The 24043-nt window shown below is 51.5% G+C and overlaps 1 long non-coding RNA gene across 1 annotated transcript in view; it reads right to left on the bottom strand.

Moving 5' to 3' along the window:
• LOC308063956 overlaps nucleotides 1–24043 on the bottom strand; it is a 183981-nt gene that overhangs the window by 58526 nt on the left and 101412 nt on the right. Inside the window, exon 4 of the long non-coding RNA XR_013928137.1 lies at nucleotides 8046–14348. This is a non-coding gene — a long non-coding RNA (uncharacterized lncRNA). The remainder of the gene's footprint in view (nucleotides 1–8045; nucleotides 14349–24043) is intronic.

The following is a 24043-nucleotide window of genomic DNA, read 5'->3' as shown; positions in this document are numbered from 1 at the left end:
ACTCCCAGGGACATCTCCTTCCCACACAGCCCCTGCCAGGAGGTCTGGCAACGGGCAGAGCTCTCCATGGGTGAGGGAAATGCAGTCTTCCCCCACAGCAGCCAGGACACCCTTTTTCCTCCAGTCTGCCAGGCTACACCTCCATGATGCCCACCTACCCACAAAGGGACAAAGCTCCACATACTTGGCAGCTGACCCAGCAGAGAGGGTTCCTCACCACCACTTCCCTTGTCTGGAGGGTCTTTCTCCCACCAGGCTGCAGGACTTGGGGACAAGACTTTCCTCAGTGCAGGGCAGAAGTTACTGACTAGCTGCACCATCTGGGTGTCTCTGCATACACCAACACTCTTGCACCATCAGGTGCTCTGGAAAACCAGCTATATGGGCTACTATGTGCAGTGCCTTCTATGTCTCAGGCCTCCATCCAGCCCCTCAGCTGACAGCACACCCAGTCTCCCCCCACAAGTCTTCAAATTACTTATATTTAGAGCATCTTCAACATGTGAGGAGGGGTCCTGCTCAGTGTGGGCAGTAACAGCTCCTCTCCAGGGTGGCGGGAGGGGGACCAGCCTCACCAGACTAGGTTTGAAGAAGAGACCTTTGCAGGGCTGCCCAAGAGTTAAGAGGAGGCACAGTCACAAGAATTGATGGCTGTGCGCTTACTCCAACCGCCACGCTAGCAGGCTTTCTGGTAAAAACTTTGCTATCTGGATCAACTTCTCCTGCCTTAGTAACAGCAGGAAAAGGCAAAGAGCTGTGAATGCATTGCAATTTACCAGCAATAAGAAGTTGTACATGCAGGCAGGAGTAATATTGATACCAGGAACTGCTTAAATGCTGCTGCGGGAGCTAGCACTGTGTAGGAGTAGCTGCATGTGTCAGACTCGGCACCTCTGTTTGTATTCTGACCCACAAGCACTGCTTAGAAGGTTAGCGAGATCCTGGCTCATACCGAGAGGAACATTTTACATATGTCAGAGGGTACTGTGGTGCCAGCGATGAATCAGCAGAGAAGAGTACCTGGTCACCCCATTTGCACAATGACAGAATTGAACTGGAACTTGAATAATATAGGTCAAACAAAAAAGAAAATGGAGTAGGGGGGATTATACAGCAGGAAAATCTGACAAAAGGAATTCTTTCGTCCAGAGGAAAAGCCTTTTACACAAGGTACGTATTTTGTATTCATCAATGTAAAGCAATCCCTGCTGATCTATCAGAGGTCTCTAGACAGGCTCATGCTAAAGGTCAGCAGCTGAAGTGGAGGAGGAATGTGCCCCATCAGCTCTCCAGGGCTGTGCTCATTCTCTGTGCTCCTGTCCTGCCCTGTGCAATGAGGCTGTGACCACAGCATCCAGGCATGATGGTGCTACAGGTCAACAAAATTAACTGCTGTACTACAGCAAGAGCAACACTCAGAAAGAACCCCTCTCTGCGCCTTGGCATGGCTATAGGGTCAATTTATCCTTTAGAGCAACTGTACTTTTAGGTTTCAAAAGTTTAATATATCATAGGTGTAACAACTCAGAATCCTGGCCAGAGACAGAGCATGAAGCAGGTGGCCAAGCATTTCCAGAACAAGTCCATGAGCTGCTTCAGGATGAAGAACTGTGTGTAGGCGAGAAAAGGAGAGGAAGTTTTTATTAAGTGGTAAGAAAGGAAGCAGATGCTGTGCAGTAGCTGGAACAGAAGGATGGCGCTGACTGACCCAGATGTCTGTGCATTTATGTACAGGGAAGGAAAATGCACAAAGAACTAAACAAGGCTCTAGAGACAGTAGCAAATTTAACATCCCTGTAAGCACCACTGCCTCCGCTCCTGCCAAAGCAAGAGGAGAAGCACACACAGGGTGCACAGGCCTGGAGGACAGTGCCACAGGCTGGTACTGAGCCTCTGCCTGAAAGGTTTTTAGGAACCAAGACAAGTACAGCCAACACAAGTGAAAAGGCAAAATGTGCAAATACTGACAAAGATGTACACAAGGACTATCAAAAGATATTTTTAGCAACAGGCACTGGTGGAGGCGAGGGGAAGGTGCCAGACTGGTCCCTGGGAAGCACTAGCTATGCAGACACCCGCCAAGCCCCAAACCCAGTTCTCCACAGGCTGCTCTAGAGAGCTCAGCTTCATGGTGCCCAGACAGGGGAATCCTGGGTCAAGGCATCCCCTGGCCCAAAGGACAAGGCCAGGGTGCAATTTATTTAATATGCTCGATCACAGGGAGCAGAAGGGTTGCAGGAGCAGGAAAATACAGCTTTTCAAAGGTGAAGACCAACACTGAAACAGTCATCCTTTGCAGTCACTCCGATGCAGCAAGGGACTGCCAGGGTAAAGCATGAGCCTGCAGGGCTTTCAGGGAACAAGGTACAACAGGATAGCAACAAGCCAACAGAGAAGCACAGCTTTTTTTTTTTTTTTTGAAGATTGCAGGAGAGCTCCTACTCCAGCATCCACCCCTTACAAACCTGGACTCTGCTTCCTACTGCATTAGAGAAGAACCTTGTGTTTCCTCTGCTGGGACCCACCAAGGCAAGAGCAGCCAACACGACACTTGGAGCTTCAGCAGTTCCAGGGAGCAGGCAAGAGGCAGCAAGCAACGAGAGCACACGTGAGAACCTTCCCTTCAGAAGTCCCTGAGGCTTGACTCTGCTGAATGCAACAGAGAGCTGCATGGCAATAACACTGCTTTCATTCCTCCTTATACCCATACACCAAACTTGCGTACTCATGTGGTTTAAATCTTAGGCATTCAAGGCATGTTGATGTATTCAAATATTTCTTCCATGCAAATAAGACTATATAATCCATTCTAGGCAGTCATAACTTAAACTGACAGCTACTAAAAACTGGGGGAGACTGCCATGGGCATGACAAACACAGATAACAATACTTAAATGCGAAGTGAAATGCACCAATTGTCAGCCCTGAAAAAAGATGGGGAAAGTCCTCCTAGGCACTCAGCGGTAAGTGAAATGGCAATTTACCTGCACAAGCCTAGGGCTCAGCCAGCAGGTCAGCATTGGCACTTGAGTTTCTCCCCTTAGATGGGAGTCACCAGAAGAAAAATAAAACCAAGGGATGCCATCTGAGGCAAAGTTAAAGTCTTCCCAGATAGAATCTCTTTAAGGGCACATTTTTCCCAAGGAAGAGCCCCAGCAGGCACCCCACAGCCAGACACGCTGCCCCTGCACCTCGCGCTCTGCACCACCCCAGGCAGCCTGCATGGGCAGAGCCCACTGTTCTCCCCCTCTCTGCACTGTTCAAAGACCATTGACCTTGCACTGTCCTCTGCCCTCCCTGCTTCCCCAGGGACCCTTCCATCCCTGCTAAGCACCAGGACTGCAGCAGCTCTCCACTGTGGTCCCTGAGCCATTTCATTCTGACAGCCCTGCTCCAGCTGCCTATCCAGAGCTTTCCTCCAGCTCAGGCCAAGCTGATGATTGGGTGTTTTTTTTTAAAAAAAATCATATGTATCTTGCCTGCATATACATTTGTGGGTAATAAGGCCAGAAGGGACCCAGTGAGCACCCAGTCTGACCTTGAGCCAAGCACAGGCCATCAGACTGCCCTGGATAAATTCCAGTTTTCACAACCACAAACCTTTTTAGAAAGCAAACATTTGATCTTCACTGCAGCATTTCTAGTGAGGAAGAGATCCTAGGTGCATTGCTCCAGTGCTTAATTACACTCACAGTTTCCATTGTGTAGCTTCTTTTAATCTGAACTTGTCTGTCTTCAGCTGCATCTAGTCTGGCAGATAAAGGTCTGTCTAACAACAGAGCTGTCTGCCATCAGAGCTCCATTCCCTACTTAAGTACTTACAGGCAGAAGTAAGTTGCTTCCGCAGCTTGCCTCTGACAGAAAGTACAGGATCTCCCTCCTGCAGGCTCTCACCTTACAGTATGATTTCATTCTCTGTAATCATCTTGCAGCTCTTCTCAACTCTCCTTAGATGTCTGCTTCCGCCTTAGCGCAGCTAGCAGAACCAGACATGCTGCTCCAGCCTCACTGGTAGGAGACAACCTCTGACTCCTATCTATTCTCTACAGCATCTGTCCAGCCCAGCTGGAAGCACCCCTTCCCCCCTCCAGGGTCACCAGTTCCCAGCAAAGCTTTCTCCTCCCTTTATCGACATTCTGTAAGACTTGGTTTCTCATTTACATTCTCTTTACACTTTCATTTTCTTTCACTTGTTTACATTTCTCCTAAAATCCTTCCTCCCAAATGATATGCTTCATAATTATTTTCAATTTTGTGAAATTAGCCCTTTAAAAGCACCAAGTATTCAGCCACAGATGGATTTGGATTTTATTGTCTTTATACATAAGCAACATGTCTGAGTCACAACCCCCTGCATCAAAGCTACCTCAGAGGCTCAGGTCAGTGACCAGTCCTTCTCTGTCCAAAGGAGGGCTAATGCAGAACCCTTGGATGCCACTCCTGAGCCAGGGAACTATCATGTATGGGTTTTGGAAATGCCAAGGCCATTTTCATTATGGTAGCATGGGACCTCTAGCACACACCACTCCAAGCAAAATATCCCACGCAAACTCAGTCTTTTCTCCCTCTTGCTGTAGATTCACATGGACCTGATCCTTCTGCTCCATCACACGTTCTGTTTTTCACAGCAAACACCTGCTACCATCCCACCTCATGCTCTGCATACCAGGACAACCATTGCCGCATATCTGAGATCACTTGCTACTGAGTTATCAGCAGCAGAAGCATCGCTTCTGACAGAGACTGACCTTTCATCACCTTTGCCCCTCCCCCCCACCCCCCCATATCTCCCAGAGAGATGCAGCCCAACAGTTTTCTAGTTATAGGTTTTGAGCGTTAACTTTCCAGTTAACTTGCCCAGCAGGTCTCAGCAACAACAAATAGTTCAAATTGGCTCTCATAAATGAGCAGCTCTGAATCTTCTTGTTTATTACCCAAGCTCCTGGCACTGATGCATAGCAATTAAATAACTTTGTTAATATATCTTTACTAATTCCTTACTGCACAGACAGGGATGCCTTGAGATCTTATCACCCCTACTCACAGTCAGGGATTTATAAGCACAGGGAGTGACTTAGACAAAGATATTCCAACTGGTGCATGAAATCATACCAAAGCTCTCCCCAGTACCCCCACAACAGGCTACTGCAGCCTTTGGGATAAAAACCCCACTGCTTCAGAAAAAAGATGTTGCCCCTAGCTAGTTCTCTTTGAGAACGAAAGTTCCCTTCTAATCAAATTGTCATGCCAATGACTGTCTTTACCATCATTGTAATTAACCTTCTCATGCATAAAATGCAAATGATCAAAATGTTTCTCTTCTCCAGGGCTCTGTGTGACTCACACATCTGAAAGGAGCAATGGCTGGTCCATCCCTGCTGCTGGATACATCCATATCTTCTCCTGGCTCTAGCAGGACAGCCTTCTTGCATTCATCTCCACATGCACTAGCTGATCACCAGCACCACCTAAGCGTAACCTCTCCTGCTCTTCCTTTTATCTCTTCTTTGAGAAGGAAGGGGGTGGGGGGATGGGGGAGAAAAAAGAAAAAACCCACAACCCCTCATAAACATCACCTGCTGCCAATGAAGCCTGCAGAGTGGGCACAAGGCAGGTGAAGCCCAAGGGCTGTTCTGGGCCTGACCCAGGTGCAAGGGCATCCTGCTGATGGGTGCTACCCACTGTGCAGGGTTTGCTGGGGGGCAAAGCACACACCCCCTTTTGCCTCTGCGCTTCTGATAAAGCTCCCCTTTGGCGTGATACTCTGAGCCTTGCTTACCCAGATATCCCAAAGATTTTTGCTAGCTGATGCTGCTTTGCTTTCCCCTGGGAATGCTGTCTTCTGCGTGGGATGGTGGATAGCCACAGAGAGAACCACAGAGGAAGAGAGACAGAAACATGATTTCTTTTTTTGATCCCAGACCAAGGCACCAGCACTGCCACATGAGGTGGAGAAAATTAACTCTGAGTCTGCCTAGTGAAAGCTCTTTGTTTCCAGGTGACATCTACCCAGAGGTCAGCCTACATGGTCAGCTTTCAGTTTTCGTGTCTGGAAAAGAAAACACACAAAATACTAGTGCTTTTCTCTGGCACCTAGCAACAGCACTCAGTGCTGTGAATAAAACCAGCCCAGAGCTCTGCAGGAAGTACAGGAGGAGGACAAGCCCTTGGGCTAATTTACAAGGAACGAAAACACTTTCTACACAATGTCCTGACACTGTGGCAGCCATTTTCTCTACACAAAACAAATCCAATATTTGTTGTTCTTTCAGCCAGGCTTTTCCTGCCCTAGAAACTGTTTTGAAGTGCTCTTAAGCATTCCCTGTGCTGCTAAATTACTTGTGGCTACTGAAGCACCCCCTGCACCAGGGACATTCAAGCAGAGGTCCCTGCCGAGCCGCCCAGGCGGGCCGGGGCCTGGCCAGGCCACGCACGAGGTGCACCCTGGTGGGGCCATGCAGCATGCGTCCGCTCCTGGAGCCTTGACAGCCGCTCCTGGCCATGGCGAGCTCCAGCCAGCAGGCCCTGCCATGCCGCCTCGGCGCGCCGGGCACACGGCCGCACCACTGCTGGCTCCCGGGGGTGCGGCGAGGCGGCACGTCACCCGCCCGTCGGGGAGAGGAGCCGGCCACAGGCTCATGCCAGCTGCACGCTGCCCCTGGCCGGGGTCTCACAGGATGGGTCCCGGCTGGGGAGGCAGACCAGGGAGCTCCGGCTCCCCCCGCCAACCCAGCTGCCTGGCCCCTGCGCTCCTCTTCTCAGCAGGGCCTTGCAGGGAGTGAGGAGAGCACGAGGCCACATCTGCAGGAGGCAGCTGCCTTGCAAAGCCCTGAGAGCCACTGCTGTATCTCGTCAGACTCAGTTCTGGTGACCCGTTAAGAAAGGATCAAAAAAGCCCTTTCCTCACGTACCAGATGGCAGCAGTTACCACCTGCACCAGGCTCCGAGCTGCGGCACCAGACCAGCCTCAAGAGCACCCTCCAGCATCCCCCCCCACCTCTCACAGCAGCTCGCGGCTCCCCTGAGCATCCCCAAGGAGCCAGGCACTCCCTGCACACCCACGCTTTGCTTCTTGGGCAAGGGATGACAAGGGATCGTCAGAGGCTGCGGGGCCCCGGCTCAGCAAGCTGACATCATGTGTCTGATGTTGCCAAACATGGATGAGCTGTTGCTAGAACAATCAATTTTTAAATATCTCTCTGCCTGTTACCCTCAGCCCTGCAGTAACTATAGTAACAGTGCTCCGGGCTCCCCCTCTTCAAAGACGCACAGCTGCGCCCAGGGCTGGGGGGGCTCTGGGGGCTGGGAGGGGGGCTGATGCCTCCTGGGCTCTGCCCTGGGATGCACTGCAGGTCACCTTGGAGCACCTCACCTTCCCTGCCCCAAGTGGCACCATCCTGGGTTGCCGGCTGCCACCTCTGGGCACTGGCACAGGCACTCTGCAGACACCAGGCAGCTCCGGACCGCAAAGGAAGGGTTCCAGCACCGTGGGAATAGGGAATCCCAGGGGAGGGGCTGTACTGACCAGCCATGGGGCTTCCACAGGGCCCTACCCCAACCAAGGGCAGCTGGCGTGGCCCTGCAAAGCAGTTTTCCTCCGGCACACATGGCTTTTGTCAATAGCTCGAACAGCCCTGGCATCCTGACAGAGCCCATGTGTCTCAGCCCCCGGGCGCAGGAGGAGCGTCACCAGGCAGGCACTGTGCAAGTGCCCCAGCCATCCCAAGCAGTGCTCACAGGGAGACCGCGCTCGTCACAAGGTAGGAGTGAAGAGTAAACCACATTTATCTTGTTTGCTGAGCTGAATTAAAGGATCAAACCATTGATACCAGGATCAGAAGCATGAAAAGAAGGAACAGTGAAGTGCATTGCCAGTACCAGACACTCAGGTCACTGCCAGCTGACCTCTGGGCTCCCCTCCGGCACGCATGGTGCTGTAGCAGCTGGTGCCCTTGCAGCAGACCTCTTTCCAGAGTGGGTGCAGAGACACAGCTCTCAGGACGCACTCTTGTCTGTTAAAAGCCCAGTTTGGATGGTGAGCTCACCCTCAAAGCGCTGCTTGCACACAGCCTGGTCCGGAGTGCAGCATCCCACCACCTGTTACAGCAGGAACGCATGTCCCTGGTAGTGTGCGAGGGGGCCCGCTCCTGGAACCCCCACCCCAGCAGGAAATACGTCACGCTATGGTCTATGTCACCCAGCACACATGTAAGAGTACAGAATCTGTCCTTAGGCTTCTGAGGGGATGTTTACCTTGTTTCTCTCCCTACCTCCACTCTGCTCAGTAAAAATGCAAATGAAGTGTTGTCATTAAGTTCACTCTTTCTGCAATGCAAATGATGTGTGTGTTCCCTCTGTACCCACCTGCCTCCCAGATTTAGGAGGTGGAGAACAAGGAGGGAGGTGGGTTGGCTGAATTGCAACCAAAATTGGGCTCCTCCTCAGACAACATACACTGTGAATTTTTCAAAATCATATAAATCATGTAATATCAATTATTCAATCATTCTGCTAATCCCAAGGCTTCCAGAAGACCTCTAGCTTTGTAAAATAGCTATACATGAAGTATCAATTATTGACAGCCTTGCCACCAGAGGATTAACACCCAAGAACATATCCCTTCTGAACGCAAGTGGAGCATGCAGTGCTCCCCAGGGAGGTATTACCTCTACTAGTCAAAGTGCTTTTGGAGAGGCTTCATCACACCAAATTCCATCACAGCATTTTATAAATCCTTTATTATTAGAGGCATTTATCCTGCAAACAACTTTGCAATATAATTCCTAGGGTGTTGGTTTTTTTTTTTCCTGACAATACCAAGGTCCATATAACCAAGGTACATAAACTTAAGAGCTTAACACAGGGAGCATATTTGACAATTATGTATGCAGACAATTTCTGGAGCGTCTCATGGGATTAGCCTCTCTGCGTACACACACCGTATCAAGCAGGGTCACATCTTTTGCACACAGTGGAAGCTGGGAGGGGGCAGCCCATATCACACATGAGGGTAACCATGTGCTCTGCCAGCCTTGTTTCCCTTCCCCCGGCACAAAACCACACAGCTGTATCCTCCATCTGAGCGGAGCAGGGGGTCAAACTTCAGTCTTCTCCCATAGATTTTCCACATGCTGCTGGGCATCCTGCTTAAAAAGGGCAATTTGTCTGGCAGCTATCCCTTCCCAGGTGGGGATGCCCTCCTGGCCCTCTGCTGCTGTCGGGGTGCTTTGACGCGGAGGCAGCCCTGCAGCTGGGCATGCACCTTCCCCAGCGCAGGGTGCAGGGCAGAGGGGCTCAGTCAGATGCTTGCCACTCGCAATTCCAAAAGTGTTTGATGCAGCTGCTGCAGGCTGCGAAAAGCCAGGAGCCTGCCAGCACCATGCGGAGGGTTTGGATGCCTCCCACAGGCAGGAGGGGCAGAGAGAGTTAATTAAAATGCACTGAGCAAGTGTAAAGTTTTATTACAAGACACAAAGGTAGGCTGGTTTCTTTCTCCAACAGACAGATCTGCATAATCCAGCCCGGGCTCCTGCAGCTGCACTGCGTTGTGCATGCTGCTGCCACTGATATTGTTTTCATCTATTTTATTGAAAAAACACTATCCAAGGTTTAAGCTGCATAACAAGCCCTGCTGCGCAGTAATGTCTTTGCTTTCTTTCTGCAGACAAATCTAACTGGAAACTCCCAGGTAGTAAGTGACCATCCTGCAGACAGGCATGCCCATCTTCTGCCACCGCCTCTTCTGCAAAACTGAGAAACCTCAGGAGCCAACAGCGTGATGGCAGGAAGAGGATTCCAGCTCCACAGCAGGCTGCAGTTATACCCCATGCTCCCAAGCCATGCCAGCACTATTAGCTGAGCACAGGAGAGTTGCCAGCAGGGGTGAGGCACGCACATCTCTCCTGCACGGGTGACTGGATACCATGCCGTGGGGACAAGTACCAATTCCCACAGGGAAACAAGCTGCACATGAGTCCCAGATGAGACGGAGCCAAAATAACCCATCAGTACCAGCAGGCTGAGACCTGCTCCAGCCCAGCCAGGCATGGGAGCTGGTGCGCGCCAGAGGGCTGGCTGGTAGCCCCAGTGCTGTCCCTCTGTCCTGGCCAGGGTGGGTTGCAGGGTTACCTTCCAGCAGGAAGCAAATGCCAGGTGGGAGGATCAGAGGGCACTGGCAGGAGAGGGAGCAGCTCAAGCTCTGGGAGCGTGAGCAGCGTGGACTTCAGGGCAATGCTCAGCCCTGAACTCTGCTGGTGCCGTTACTGCCAAGCAGGGAGGAGAGGAGCAGCGGGAAGCAGGATTGTGTAGGATCCCACTCTGGCAGGACGGAAGATTGCATAGAGGGGGAAGGAGGCAGTGCTGCCTCATTAATCATGATAAAGAACAGGCTTAAAGAGAACCTGGCTTTCAGCATAGTAATTAATGAGCTCTTTAATTTTAGGCTGTAACATCCAAACTACCCCATTAGGCAAAGAGCAGCTCAGAGTGTCCTTTCATGTGATGTCAGGGAGATGCATGGGGAGCTCTGGAGTGCAGAGCACATGGGACTTCTGCAGCACTAGAGGTGCTCTGGATCACGGTCTCAGCATGTCAGAGATTTAAAGCCCTCTGTACCAGGTCAGCCATTCTGCTGGCCTGGAGGAAGCCAGGGATGCCCCGTGCCTTCCCGCATTGAGCTGCCAGCCTGCCCTGTCCTTCTGCAGGGGCTCACAGTCCATGCCTCAGGGGAGCACTGGGCTGCAGGGATCAAGATGGGTGTGCTGGAGCAAGGAGGCAACGTTGTCTCTGCCTCTGGCCTCAGGCAGAGCTCCGTGGCATCTGCATTGTTCAGAAGGAAGGATGCTAGCCCTACATCTGAGGACAGCCCAGAAGACGTGTATGGCACAGGGGACTGAGCATCTACACATACAACCTGCATGTCAGCTGGTGGCATGGCTGAGCCCAGGAAGCCTCCCAAACCTTAGGTGGTGGCAGGGACTGTGGCAGACGGGGGAGTGTTCAGGATCAGTGCTCCCACTGCAGCTCATTTCCCCACAAAAGCATTCACAAAGATCTTTCCGGTTCCCTGGTTGAAACGCAGCCCAATCTGCCCTGTTCTGGAGTGTGAATACACTGTGTATGTGAACTGGAGATTTGTCCCACATATTTTCCTCAAAGACTGTATGTCTTTTCTTTCCTTTTTCTTTTTTTTTTTTTTTTTTTTTTTTTAATAATGCCAGTCATAAATGTCACGTGTTGGAGCCCAGATCTCATTATTGTGAGCAGAGAAATGTATGCCATGCAATAAATTCTTTTGTGGGAAATAACCCTGGTGACTAGAGGAATTTATGAATTTATTACTCTTTGTAGGAGCCTTTCCTCCTATGACTTAAGGAGAGATCTATCATCCTACAGAAGACCTTGCTGGTTCTCTGTTTGGAAACCTTTATAAAGCTTTATGTCACATTCCCTGCCTTCATGTCCTAAGGATGCATTCCACATGAATCATTCATTATAAACAAGGCATTCTGAAACCAGGCATCAGCAGGTCAGCACCACCGGGGCCAGCTGTGCCAACATTGCTCCTGCATGGACCTCCCGCTGTGGCTGTGGCAGGGTGACTCAGTTGTCCACCAAGGCTCCTCCCTCCCCTGGTGCTCACAACTGCTGCACTTGGGACAACTGAGAGGTGGCAAGAGCCCTCGGCAGGGCAGCGCCCGCACAGACCGGCCACGCCAGCGGGACCGATCTGGGCAGCCCCAAGCGCGTTTCCCAGGTAAGCACGGCCCTGCACCTCCAGGCCCTCTGTGTGATGCTCCCAGAGACTCACTTAGGACAAAGCCAAAAAGCATAGAAAATCTCACTTCTTGCTGCAAGGAATCTTTGGCAGTAGCAATGGCCGTGGGAAAGGGTCACACAACCCCTGTCTTGTCACACCGTAAGCTGAGGACCAGTAGACCTGCTGTGCTTCACCATCTATCCACCCCCGAGCAGCCTGAGGAGCAGAGCTCAGTGGCAGCCACAGCCATTCCTCAGCACCTACCGGCTCCGGAGAGCAAGCCCCTGGAATAACGCAAACAGCATCGTCTCTGTCCCTTCCCCTAGCACCTCTGGCCCGCATGCTGCCTTGTCCTGTGCCCTCCGGCGCGGCTGCTCGCCACCTGCCAGACTCGCTTGCTGGAGGAAAGCTGGGTGTGCTCAGCTCCTCCAGCACGGCACAACAGCACGGGCTGCCCAGGCCCGCCGGGCAGTTGCCCAGCCCAAGGAGCACAACCCAGACACCAGAGCCTGCAAGCGAACCCCCGTGTGCTGCAAGGCACCGTGCCCACCGCGGGGCTGCCGCTGCCCGGCGTGGAGGGCTGTGGCGTTGCCAGTGCCACACGGTGGAGCGGGGTCCCTGCAGCCTCTTCGGATGCCCCGGGGGATGGGCTGTGCGGCTGGGAGCGGGCTCAGGTTGCCTCCCTGCACCCACTGAAGTGGCACCATCCCAGAAAGATGGGACTTCTGGCAGATTTTGATCTTCTAGGTATATCATTTGCTTTCTGGGGACACATGGCTCACCTCCTGAGCAGGGACTGAAGACACCAGCGCTGGCTCTGCACCCCACCCAGCGCATTGGGCCGTCACGGCATGCACTAACGGAGCTTCACCCCACCCCAGTGCCAGCCTTGGGCAGTGCCGCAGCCTCCTCTCCCTCCCAAAGCCAGCAGCTGCAGCATCGCAGGGCACAACAGAGGTGGCTTTGCCCCCGGGCTCAGGAGAGCGGGCTGAAACCAGCTGGCATGCCTCGCCTGGGAGCTGCCCCACGGAGAGGCCACAGGCCCCCTTCTCCCGCCCGAGCATTAAACAATCTCCCAGCTTTGTGGCAAACGGGCGAGCATGCCGTGGCGCTGGCGAGATGGGAATGGCAAATGTGGAACATCAGAGGAGTAAATTGCGTCAGTTCAGCTCCAGATAGCACATTGGAGCGAGAACGCTCCTGGCAGGACACCGCCTCGGTGCACAGGTATGGGTGCATGATTGCTTAATGACAGAGCCGCTGTAAAATTATGCCTTGTTATCTCATTGTCAATTTTATTTTAATATACATTTGAAATACACAGAATACAAACCTTTTCTGTAAGATTACAAAATGCTCGAGCACTTCTGCAATTTGGATGGCAGGGGATCAATTATTTGGGCATGGTTTTGCATATAATGGTCTGCAACAGATTGTAAAGTTTCTCAGTTAGCGAAGCAATTATGAATACTGAATACAAACTAATGGCTAGAGAGTGGTGGAATGGGGCCATCTGGACTCGGAGGCATGCTTCTGGCTACGAGGGGAAGGAGCGCAGGGAGGGGACTCCTTCAGCCGAATGCCCTAAGTACTTGGATAAGTGTGTGATCTCCTGCTATAGCAGGAAAGATGTGGTGTAAGAAACAGTGTCCAAGAACAAAAATAAACATAAACATAAACACAAATGTAAAAATAAGAAAGAGAAGTGTCAGAAATTGTTTTGCCAAGACAGAAGTTCAGACTTCACTTCAACGTGATTACTGTTTATTTCAGAAGACCAGATCACCTCATTGGTTTAATGATTCAAAACACATTATTTTTAAAAATCCTTGAAAGCTTTCACAAACAGACTCCTATCTAGCCAAGCCCAGCTGGCAAAGCTCCTGGGTGTGAGGACAGATTTGTTTATCATTTCTCAACAATGAATATTCAGGTTTATTTTGTTGGAAAAGGAAGTAAACCAGGGTTTTGACAATCCAAAGGGGCAACCATTGCCCTAAAACAACAGAGCCGAGAGGGATTGCTGTGAAGGGCTCCAGCAGCTGCCTCCTTTACAGCATCCCCACCACAGGGCTCAGACATGCCGTCCCCAGGCTGTCTCTGGCTGACCGGTCCCGGGCTCCCCAGCACATCAAGAACCCCGTCTTGCTCCCCACCACTGTGCCCATGGTCTTGTGCCACCTGCCAACAGCAGCATGCAGACGCACCAGTCTTGCGTTTCTCTGCAGTGTTTCAGCACCATCACGCCCACGTCTGAGCCCGGCACAACTGGAAGCATCTCTGCATGAGAGCCCTCGCAGATCCAAGTAGCCTCGGGTGCAGCAGCACTGCCCCGCTCCCCAGGGCTGTCCGTGCTGGCTGAGCGGCCCTGCTCTGCACACAGCCACAGGAGTTGGAGCTACAGGCTTTATTTCTCGCATTTTTCAATCCATTCATAAAAAATGCATGTGGGATGAAAGGTTTTACACAGCAAACAGAACTGAGATTTAAGGCTACAAATGTCAGATTTCACAACGCTCCGTCCATAAAACTGCTCGGAAGAAAGTCACATCACCAGCAGCATGGACCGGGGGATGGAACCACAGATGTCCTAAAAGTAAATGAAAATGACATTAGGAGTTATTTTTCTCCTACTTTTAAAAATCAGCCTAGCAGGAACATCAAAGTAATCCATGAGTCTGGTCATTCCTGTAACACATTGGTATAAATCAAAAACAAAACTGTGGTCGAGTCAGGTAGAAAATCATCTTCTAGAGACATCCAACTGAGCTCAGCAAAGGAGAAAAGGCTGACACAACATCTTTAAACATTTTTAATTACCCTGTCAAACTGACAATTATAGAGCTAATTATTAGAAAGACAATACCAGATATACTGAATAGCACATCAACAGTGTTTTTATGTAATTATGCAATTTAATGAATTGAAGGCTACAGTAATGGGCTATATCTGGTTAATTAGGGACTCCCTTTCTGCTAATAATGCCATTTATTTTCAACTCACTATATTTGTTTTTTCTGTAAAACCAGGCATATTTCCACAGATGATGAAAGATTCTTCACAGCAGCTCCTATGCCCCTTCCATTATTTATGGTATGCAGAATTTTTCATGGGGTGGACAATGAACTCCAGCTAGCTTCTCTTTCATTTCCAGCTTTGCCGTATTCCCTAGGGGTTAATTACATCCCTGGGCCAGGCTCCTGCCGCTTCGCTGTGGTTGGCATCCAGCCTATCCAAAGCCACTCAGCACCCTGGGAATGGCATCCTCCTCTGAGCCCCCCCCCCCAAACCCAGCCCAGTGCTGGGGTGCAGGTGGAGGGACAGAGCCCTGCCCAGGCCACGAGGTCCCCAGGGGCCCCTGGGCAGGTCGAGGCTGCCTGTGTCTGGGGCTCTTGCAGGTTGGGGGTGGGGGGCAGTAAGTGATTCCCAGGTGACCCCTGCCCAGCAGCACCCCTCAGACCCTGCACCCCCACCTGCCACAGCACCCGCAGCTCAACCAGCCCCCAGCCCCGCTCCTGCAGCCACTGGGCAACGTGCCCTGTGCAGCTGGTGGGGCTGCTCGGCTGGCACAAGCCACAGGAAGAAAAATAAATAATTTAAACATTTTCCCTTGCAGATAAGTTTTTGGAACTTTTGAAGCCTCCTAATTCCTCATTGTTGAATGAAAATTGTCTGATAAATTATTGATTGTATTTTAAATGTACCCACAGAAACCATTTTAATTCTTCTTTTTTCTGTTCGGAAATAATTAACCTCCTCTAATTTTTTTAATCACTTGAAGATATTTCCCGTTAATTGTTACCTGGAGGGGAGGGGCCCGGCCTGCCACACAAGCCCACCATCTTCGGGAGAATCCAAAAGGAGGAATCAGCTGTGGGAAACCTCATGGCCACACTCCACTGCTGAAGTAAACCCCCATATCCCAGCTTCCCACAGCGTTCCCTGAGAGGGATCTGCCACGCCAGCCTGTCCCCGAGGAGAAGAGGCTCTAAGGAAGAGGGCTGGTCCCCTTATTTCTATGGTTCAGCTTGTACTCACATCACCTCCATCCATCCACAGGTCCTTATCCCTGAGGCCATTCTGCATCACCTTGCATCCCATTTTCCTCCCCAAAAGCAGGGCTGTCCAGCACCAGGGCAGACCCCGAGCCCCACGGCTGGAGAGGTGCCAGTGGTGTCACCGAAACTGGGAATAAGAAAACTGCTTAACATCAATGTAGCACGAAGAAGCTGGCATTCCTTTATTACAGCACTGGATGCATGAGGGATCGCTCTGCCTAACGTGCATGCCATACGTTACATTCAGGCAAGATTATATAGACCATACATATGTTTATGCATTACATTACTCAGAAGAGTCATACACATTCATTCATTTCCTAAGGATAGGTGGTGCTATGTTAATGAAGTGTTGTGCATGCTCCTTACAGGTATTTAAGAAAACTTCTGGGGGTCTCAAACAACAGCCGGTCCCCTAGTAACAGCTGACTGAGAACTGAACCTCAATTATCTTTCCCTGTACGGACTTGTCTTGACCACAGGTCAACTTCTTTCAGCAAGTTTGGTTTCAGATCTGGCTTCGCAAGAAGATTTTTTGGTTTAGTTCCTTCTGGAATTCTTGATTAACCTTCCCTTAACAATACAATGTTGTGGAACAACTGTTTGACGGTAATGATCCATTATGCTGAAACAAACAGTACGTGGTGCCAGCAGGAGCTGGGCAGGTCGGGCAGCCATGCTGCGAGCACAGCAGAAGCGATGGGGAGCAGCTGGCAGAAGCCAACCCTCCCCCCCTGCAGAGCCCCTAAACACGGGCAGGCTGGGGATGATGGGCAGAGGAGCCTGCTGGGACCAGAGCAGAGTGGAAATGGGTCTCTCCTGTGCTGAAGCAAACTGTCGGCCCCATCACTGCTGGCTGGGCGCTGCTTTACCCATCCCCAGTGCACAATTGTTCGCTTACACCCTGCGCAGGAACCAGGTTGCCTCTCTCGGTCACCTGCTCCTCCACAGCTGGCTGGGATATGCCAAGCAGACCCAGCCTGGCTGTTCAGGAGTACAAATGAGAAGCACCGGGAACATTATTCTTGGCATAAATGTGAGCTGGAATGTGCAGCCTGCAGTCTGTGATAACCTCTGGTAGCCTGCTCTAGTGGGGAGCACAATGCAGCAGTAAAGGAAAACACAGGAGGAAAATACTGCTAAAAATCCTTGTAACGCTGAAGCAGGAAAAAGGAAAGCTACACTATCTTAGTAACCCTGTCCCTAACCAGAACAGCAACAGTAAGGGCAGTGCAGGAGTCCTCCTGAGTCCTAGCTCAGCTCCAGTCAATGATTGTTGCCTGAATGACCCATGGGAAGGGGAATTTGTGCTGAGAGATGTCCCCAGGCTGGGAGGTCATGGCATGGCCCATCAGCCGCTCCCCATTACCCAGCCACTGATGCTCAGACATTCAGCACTGAGGGCTGGCCCCAGCCAGCTGGACCAACACATCACAACAAACAACACTTAGGATCAACAAGCAGCTCTACGGGGAGTCACCTACGGGATGGGACATGTACTCCTGAATACACATCAGAGCAGGATGGACCACTGCCCTTGGCATGGAGGGGACACTGTGCACACAGAGTGAGGCAGCCTGTGAAGACACTGACTGCCCTTGCAGGCTTGTTGCAGAACGTGGAATCTGACTAAGAGCACCACTGAGGATGGACGTGCTGTAAAAAATGTGGGCCAGGAAAAGACAGCAGTGGTGGAGACCAGGACCAGGAAAAAGTGAGATCTGGAGAAGGTATTCCTTAAGGACAAGAGAAGGTAAATTAGATGCCAAGAACAAAAAAGATGCATCTGGGACAGCAGCTCTTGATGGATAGAAAATAGCTTAAAAATTGAACTTGCCCCATCACTTCTGCAGGGTAAGTCATTGAGCCACATCTGCCACCCCTTGCTCTCCTGCAGATGCACAGCAGTGGGAGCTGCAGCTGACACACCACCCATGACTAAGGAGCAGCTGGTGCTGAACGCTCTCCTCTGGCCGTGCACAGGAGACACCTATCACAGCTGAAGGGCCCCAAACAGACACCAATACAAGCTAAATTTGGGCAATATTGTTGCCCACCTTGACTAAGTGGGCAACAGAAACTCAGTTATGGGGCTGGGAAAAGCTGCCGACAAAGGGCGTGCTTGGATCACAGGGCAAAATTGCAGTGCTGCTCACTGCAAGGGACACAGCGACCCACCAAAGATGGGTTTGAAAATGTGGGTGGTGAAGCTTCTGCTGTCATCTCTGAGTCAGACAGTCACTGTCTCCACAGGTTATTACAGGCACTGCTTTATGCGCTGCCCACCTCCGAGGGGAAAGCTCAGCTCCCGGGTTTTCACCTCTCCTTAAGGCAGAGGTGCACCTGCACAGACAGGGACTGTGATGCTGACAGTCAGCCCACACACACCATCTGCCAGTCTAAACCACCCCTGCTCTTTTGCTTTTGTCTCAGTAGCTCATTTAACTCTTGTTATGGAATGGGTTGGCAGATCCCAAAACATAGATAAAAATAGTAGTGTTTCACCCCAGCAGCAGTGGGAAATGTCATAGTAATGCATCAGCTTGCTCAGGTTCTGGGGACACTTGGGTCCTTTCAATGCAGCTGCCAGTATGTATTTAAAGCAGGTCATACTATTGAGCTAAAAAGGCGAAGATGCCAAATTAACTTTTCTAGTGGCCACAGACACAAAGAACGTGAAGTGAATGGGATGAAGGAAAAGTCTCTTTCTACACGGAGTGTCAGTAGAACTTGCCGCCTGTGCAAGAGCCTGGTGCCCCACAAGCTGGGTGGTGTGGGCCAGCTCCCCACTCAGGGCCAGGTCCTCCCAGGGTATGGCAGGCAGTCCCCCTTCTACAAAGCGCTGTAAGATCTGACAAATGAAAGCATAAAATCCATTTTATCTGATTTCCATTTTACTGGCATTAACGGCACAAATATTTGGCAGGTGACTTCCTTGCCGAGTTTTACTAGCTTTGCCTACATGCACACCCAAACACGCTAAAGGACTCGCCATCTAAGTGAAAGCTGTTGTTAGGAAGGAAGAAATTCAATAACGTACTTGTAAATTAATAAAATCCTGGCAATTGTGAAAACATCCTGGGCTTTTGTTGGCCTGGAGATTTATTCAGTCCTGCTGGCTTCCCAGCTGAGGCAGAAAAGATCATAAAGCTGCCAAGAGAAGTGCCTCTGCAAAATGTTCCAGGCTTAGCGATAACATTCCTCTACCTGCTGGCACAACAGCCAAGGTGCCCCAAAAAGGCTGCTCAGTGGCATTAATGCTGATGAGAGTTGACTGTTCTGCAGTTTGGGTTTGGTTTGGGGGCATCTTTTAAAGCTTCACTCTTTCTAGGAATATAATAAGCCTCACACTGTGTTACGTGCCCATCAAAATCAGCACGGTCCATGAGAGAGTGCTGGGAAAGCTGTTACAGGGATCTGGGCTGTGCACCAGCTCCTGTCTGCAGCCACTCCAGGCTCCGCGCTGTGCTGGTTCACTGCTCGCTCAGGCAGCAGGAGCTTTTGTAAAGCACTTCCAGGACACACCTGCCTCACCCCTGAGCAGCCATTTGGCTCCTGGTTTCACTTCAGGTTGCATCTTCAGACACCTGTGTGAGCTGGGACCACTGGCAGTATCCCACTTCCCTACCATCAGCCCTGCATCGGACAGAAGGGAGTGATGGAGACTTGGCCAAACAAAGCTGCTTCTCTGAGCTGCCCCATCCCAGCTGTGTACAAGAACCCTTCATAAGTTTAGGCAGAATAAAGCATTTTATCTTTGAAGACATCAGCATGAAAGTCAGACCATGAGGAGGGTAATGGGGTCGGGCACCCATGCTGCTGTGGTACACCACTGCCTCCATGGCAATGGGGTCCAGGAGCAAAAGCTGCCCCCAGCCACCTCTCCAAGGATGGCCGGCAGCGATTGCAGCTTCCCTGAGAAGAGCCTCTGCTGAGTTGCAACGGCAACAGCATGAGGATAAGCAATGCCCCGTGCCCCATTAAGAGCAGGGGCACACAGGGCAGGGAGACCAGCCTGACCCCTGCAGCGCTGGGAGCTCACAGCCAGGGCAGGCAGGGAAGGCAACTGTCGAGCTCTGCCAGAGCACAGCAGCAGCAGGAGCGGCTGTCTGAAGTGACATCCGCATTCCTGCTCCCACCTGTTAAACAGGCCACACACAGATCTCTTGCCCTCACTCCCCCAGTGGGGCTTTGAGACAGCAGAACATTTTGCTCCTGCGGTATGAGTCAAATGCATTAACTCCAACCCTCCAGGGAGTCTCAGCACTGTACCTACCTCTGCCACTTCCCCTGGGTCAGCAGCTGATCCAACATTTTTCTGACTATCTGTCAAGGCAGCAGAATTCACAGCATTTTCCTTGGGTTTATAAATGCTCCAGAGCCCTGAGCTCAGGCACAGGAGCTCCATGCCCTCTATGAGCAGCATCATTACAGGATGGACCCCAGCTGAGCTGCCAGGGCTGCCGGTGGGATCTCTGCCATGCAGACTTGCAGCCCAGATCCCAACAGACGAGAACCCTGCTGCCCTGCCCCACGCTAGGCTGGCTCTGCGGGCTCCCCGCTTTGATGAAACAACACATGGCTCTGCTCCTGCAAAGCTGAGCACATCCACCAGCACAAATGCAACGTGCCCAGCTCTACTGGCAAGAAACCCCCATCAATAACTGGCAGCACAGGCCACTAGCACGGGATGCCTGGCCTTCACAGGTGCAGCAACGAGGCTGCGTCCAGCAACTGGAAAGGGCTGAGCAGCGAGAGGACACTGGGGCTGCAGTCAGACTTTGCCAAATATTTAATAGAAAAATGATCCAGAACCAGCACTTCTGAGGAGCAGGAGCATTTCATTTTCATCGGGGAATGCTCAGCTAGCTGATTTTATGACAGTATGTCTTTTTTATATATATATATAAAATTTGTGAGTGAATTTAGTGCTTGTGAAACCAAAGGCGTAATAGCACTGGCCAGAGCCAAGGATAAGGTGGGAAGATAGGCCAGCGTCTCGTGGCCATGAGGCAGCTCAGCACAGTGTGCAGTACCACTAGTACCACACTCAGGAAAGCAGCTGCCCTGCTCTTCCAGCTCTCCAGAGCAGGTACCAGACACTTCCTGGAGCTCAAGTGCTCAGTCCATCAGGAGGAAAATCTCCGCCAGTCTCCGTGTGATAGTCATGAAAGGAGAAGTTGCTTGCGCAAGTCCTCCTGCAGTGCAAGTGATACATACAAAGCTTCATGCAGCTCTGCCTGCAGATATTTATACTGGTTGTCTCCAGAGCGGTTACCCAAAATGTCCCAAGAGGCAACAGAAAGGAAAGAAGTAACTTGTTTAATTTCCCTCCAAGGCAGGCTATAAGAAGAATTGAGCTTCTCCCCCTCCTGCACAGAAGAGTGCCTTCCCTGCTGCGGTGTCTGTCCTCCAACTGCTCCTCATTTCCAGGGTGGTCCAGTACTGGGGAGCCCTGGGAAACATCTCAGGCACACCTCAGCATTGCTCCCTGCTTCCAACTCTGTCCTCAGTTTCCACTGTCTTTGGATACATTAATGCCAAACTGTCTGCGAAACTGCCCAGGCCTCCTGTAACACTGTCTGTACAAACAGTAATGACCACGTTGATGCAACATTTCCTCTGTATGAAAATGCACTGCCTCAGCCCTGGGCCCCCACCCCTATTGCTTAACTCAGCTTCTCTCCTGCATTCTTCCACTGCCTTATCAGCTGTGCTAAGGCTTGGTCCTCATCTCTCTTCATCTCCCTTTCATGCAATGACACAGGCAGATCTTTTTTCCAGTCATTTACAAATTTTTGCTACTTACAGTCTAAGATTTTCCGGCTGATAATAAAAGGGTCATCAGGAGGGACATCCCCATCACTTTGCTCAGTTGACTGCCTCTTGCATCTGCTGGGCTTTTGAATATCTAGGGTGCACTCTGCTCTGGCAGGTCTTTGGCAGGAGGTCAGATTGGATAAGCAGAGATCCGAGCTCAGTTTCCATCTAGTGATCCACCATCCATTAGCTAGCAGTACAGGCTGAGTGGGACTGCACAGAGCACAGGGGCCAGCAGAGCTGTGAGGGCAAGACAGTCATGGCACAGCAAGGCAGAAGCTGCTCAGGCACAAAAGCAGCACCGGTCTACAGCAAACATCCACTTTTCTCCCAATGCCACCATCCTATCGTCCCTGGATCACAACCCCCTGGTGCCAGAAGGATACTGGTGTGCTGGGAGGCACACACACACAGAGGATGAGGGGGGACCGCGGTGCTAACCCTTAAAAAAGCAAAAGCCCACCTCTCTGCTTGTTCTGCAAGCCAAGGGGAGGGAGAGGTAGAAAGCAGGGTGGAACCTCAGGCTTCAGGAAAACAGCCCTGGAACTGCCCCAGAGCCAGGGCAAGAGTGGAGAGGCACGGCCAGAGCAGAGCGCAGCACTGGACCACAAGCTGGGCTGCTGGCACAACACAGCCCAGTCCCATCCCCGTCCATCACCAGCTCCCCTTTGCCAATGCTGCTCAGCACCAGGTGCCACGCAGCCGTGACCCGCAGAGGCGCCCACCCTGCAGTGCCCACCCGGCTGTCACCCCACTAAGGCGCCAGGGTGTCCCATCCCACTCTTGAATGCTGACCATGAGATCAGCTCCTTCCCACCCCAGCACAAAGGTCAAACCCAAGATTGTTCTGATGACCGATGTGTGCGGGGGAGGGGGGGGCGGGAGGCGTCTATAGGGCAACAGGAGCCGTCTGCTTTCTTGCTTTCAAATGTTTTTGCAGAGCTCCATCTAGGGGGGATGTTGCTGGACAAGGCTGCAGAGCGAGGTAAGTACCAGTAAACAAGTAAATGGCTCCTTCCCCTGGCCCGAGGCCTCTTGTCACACACTTACAGTGCTAATTAAAAAGGGAGGGAACAGCCCATAAATTTTAGAGTTTATTCTAACTTCAGTTCCAGCTGGTTTTAAAAGAGCTGATGAAGGTAAGTGCATCTGTGCAGATCAGTGGTGCATCACAGACAGAGAGCCAGAGCGCTTAATTAAATGTTATTCTAGGAATAAAATTTAGCCCTCATCGGACAAGACTGAATATTAAAGCATCAATTTCCTGAAGGAAACCGGCTGTAATCAGAGTCTCCTGCTATGGGAAAGCAAAAATAATCGCAGCTACTGACACCAACATCCCTCAGACAATGGTGGAAAAAAGTACCACGGCTGTGGAAATGCACACAGCTGCAGAGGACAAAGCTGCCCGGTGGGGACAGCAGCTCCTGGCGAGGTCCCACGGGCACGCTCTGCTCTGCTCTGGCTGGTGCCCGTGGCAGGGAGCCCAAGTCCTGCAGGAACCCGCAGCTCCGAAAGCGTTCCTCTTCCTGGCAGGCCCAGTACAGCACGGGGGTCCCAGCTCCCAGGAGCTGGTTTTCAGGCGATTGTATGGTTTCGAGCAGTTCTGAGGCTCCTCACAGGCACGGGAAAGCTCTGCCTAACCAGCACTGAAGGATCAGTCCCTCTTCTGCAGACATGCCGGCCCCAGTCTGGCAGAAACACTGCCGCTGGGCTGTGTCCAGGCTGGCGCCCGTATGCAGATGGGAAGAAACGTGCACCCTCACCCTGTCCAACCTGCTCTCTGCACCCACCCAGGCACTCGGAGCTTCTCCCACGGCCCTTCCAGCAATGTCTGACAGTTGCTCTTCCATTCTGCTGGCACTCGAGGCACTGGTGCCTGCAGCCTGCCCGGCCGCCCTCCCCCCTCTGCTGGGGTCCTAGACCACCCTGAGAGCTGACAAGTGAGAGTGGCACAGGCTGCTAAAAGCTAATCAGGCACCTCCCCAGCCCTGCTGCACCCTGAGCTACCAGACACTGTGCTCGGGAAAGATCCCCATGCCAAGAGCTGTGGCAGCAAACAGCGTTTCAGGTAGCTGAAGATCCCCCTGGGGAGCGGATACAACAGATCTGCCCACATCCTCCATGTATTTTTATTTCCAAGTGAATCATGGTGTTGCATTTCATGGCGTCAGCCCCAGGATGAAAGAATAGCATTAAACTTCACAAATCCTCTAATATTGCTGTGCCTACAGTTGGAGGCCTTCACATATGCAGATATTACATCTCCTTTGCTCAGAGGTCTCTTTCTCATTTAATACTTCCCCCATATTGCAAAATTCATATCGTGGGCTTCTCCAAAGGAACACAGCTTATCTCCTAGGAAAGGGCACTCTGTCATTGCTGCTGATTCTCCACTATTCTGCCA

This window comes from Falco punctatus (assembly GCF_963210335.1).
Source record: "Falco punctatus genome assembly, chromosome: 4".
NCBI classification, from domain to species: domain Eukaryota; kingdom Metazoa; phylum Chordata; class Aves; order Falconiformes; family Falconidae; genus Falco; species Falco punctatus.
This window is presented reverse-complemented; position numbering and strand designations above follow the sequence as displayed.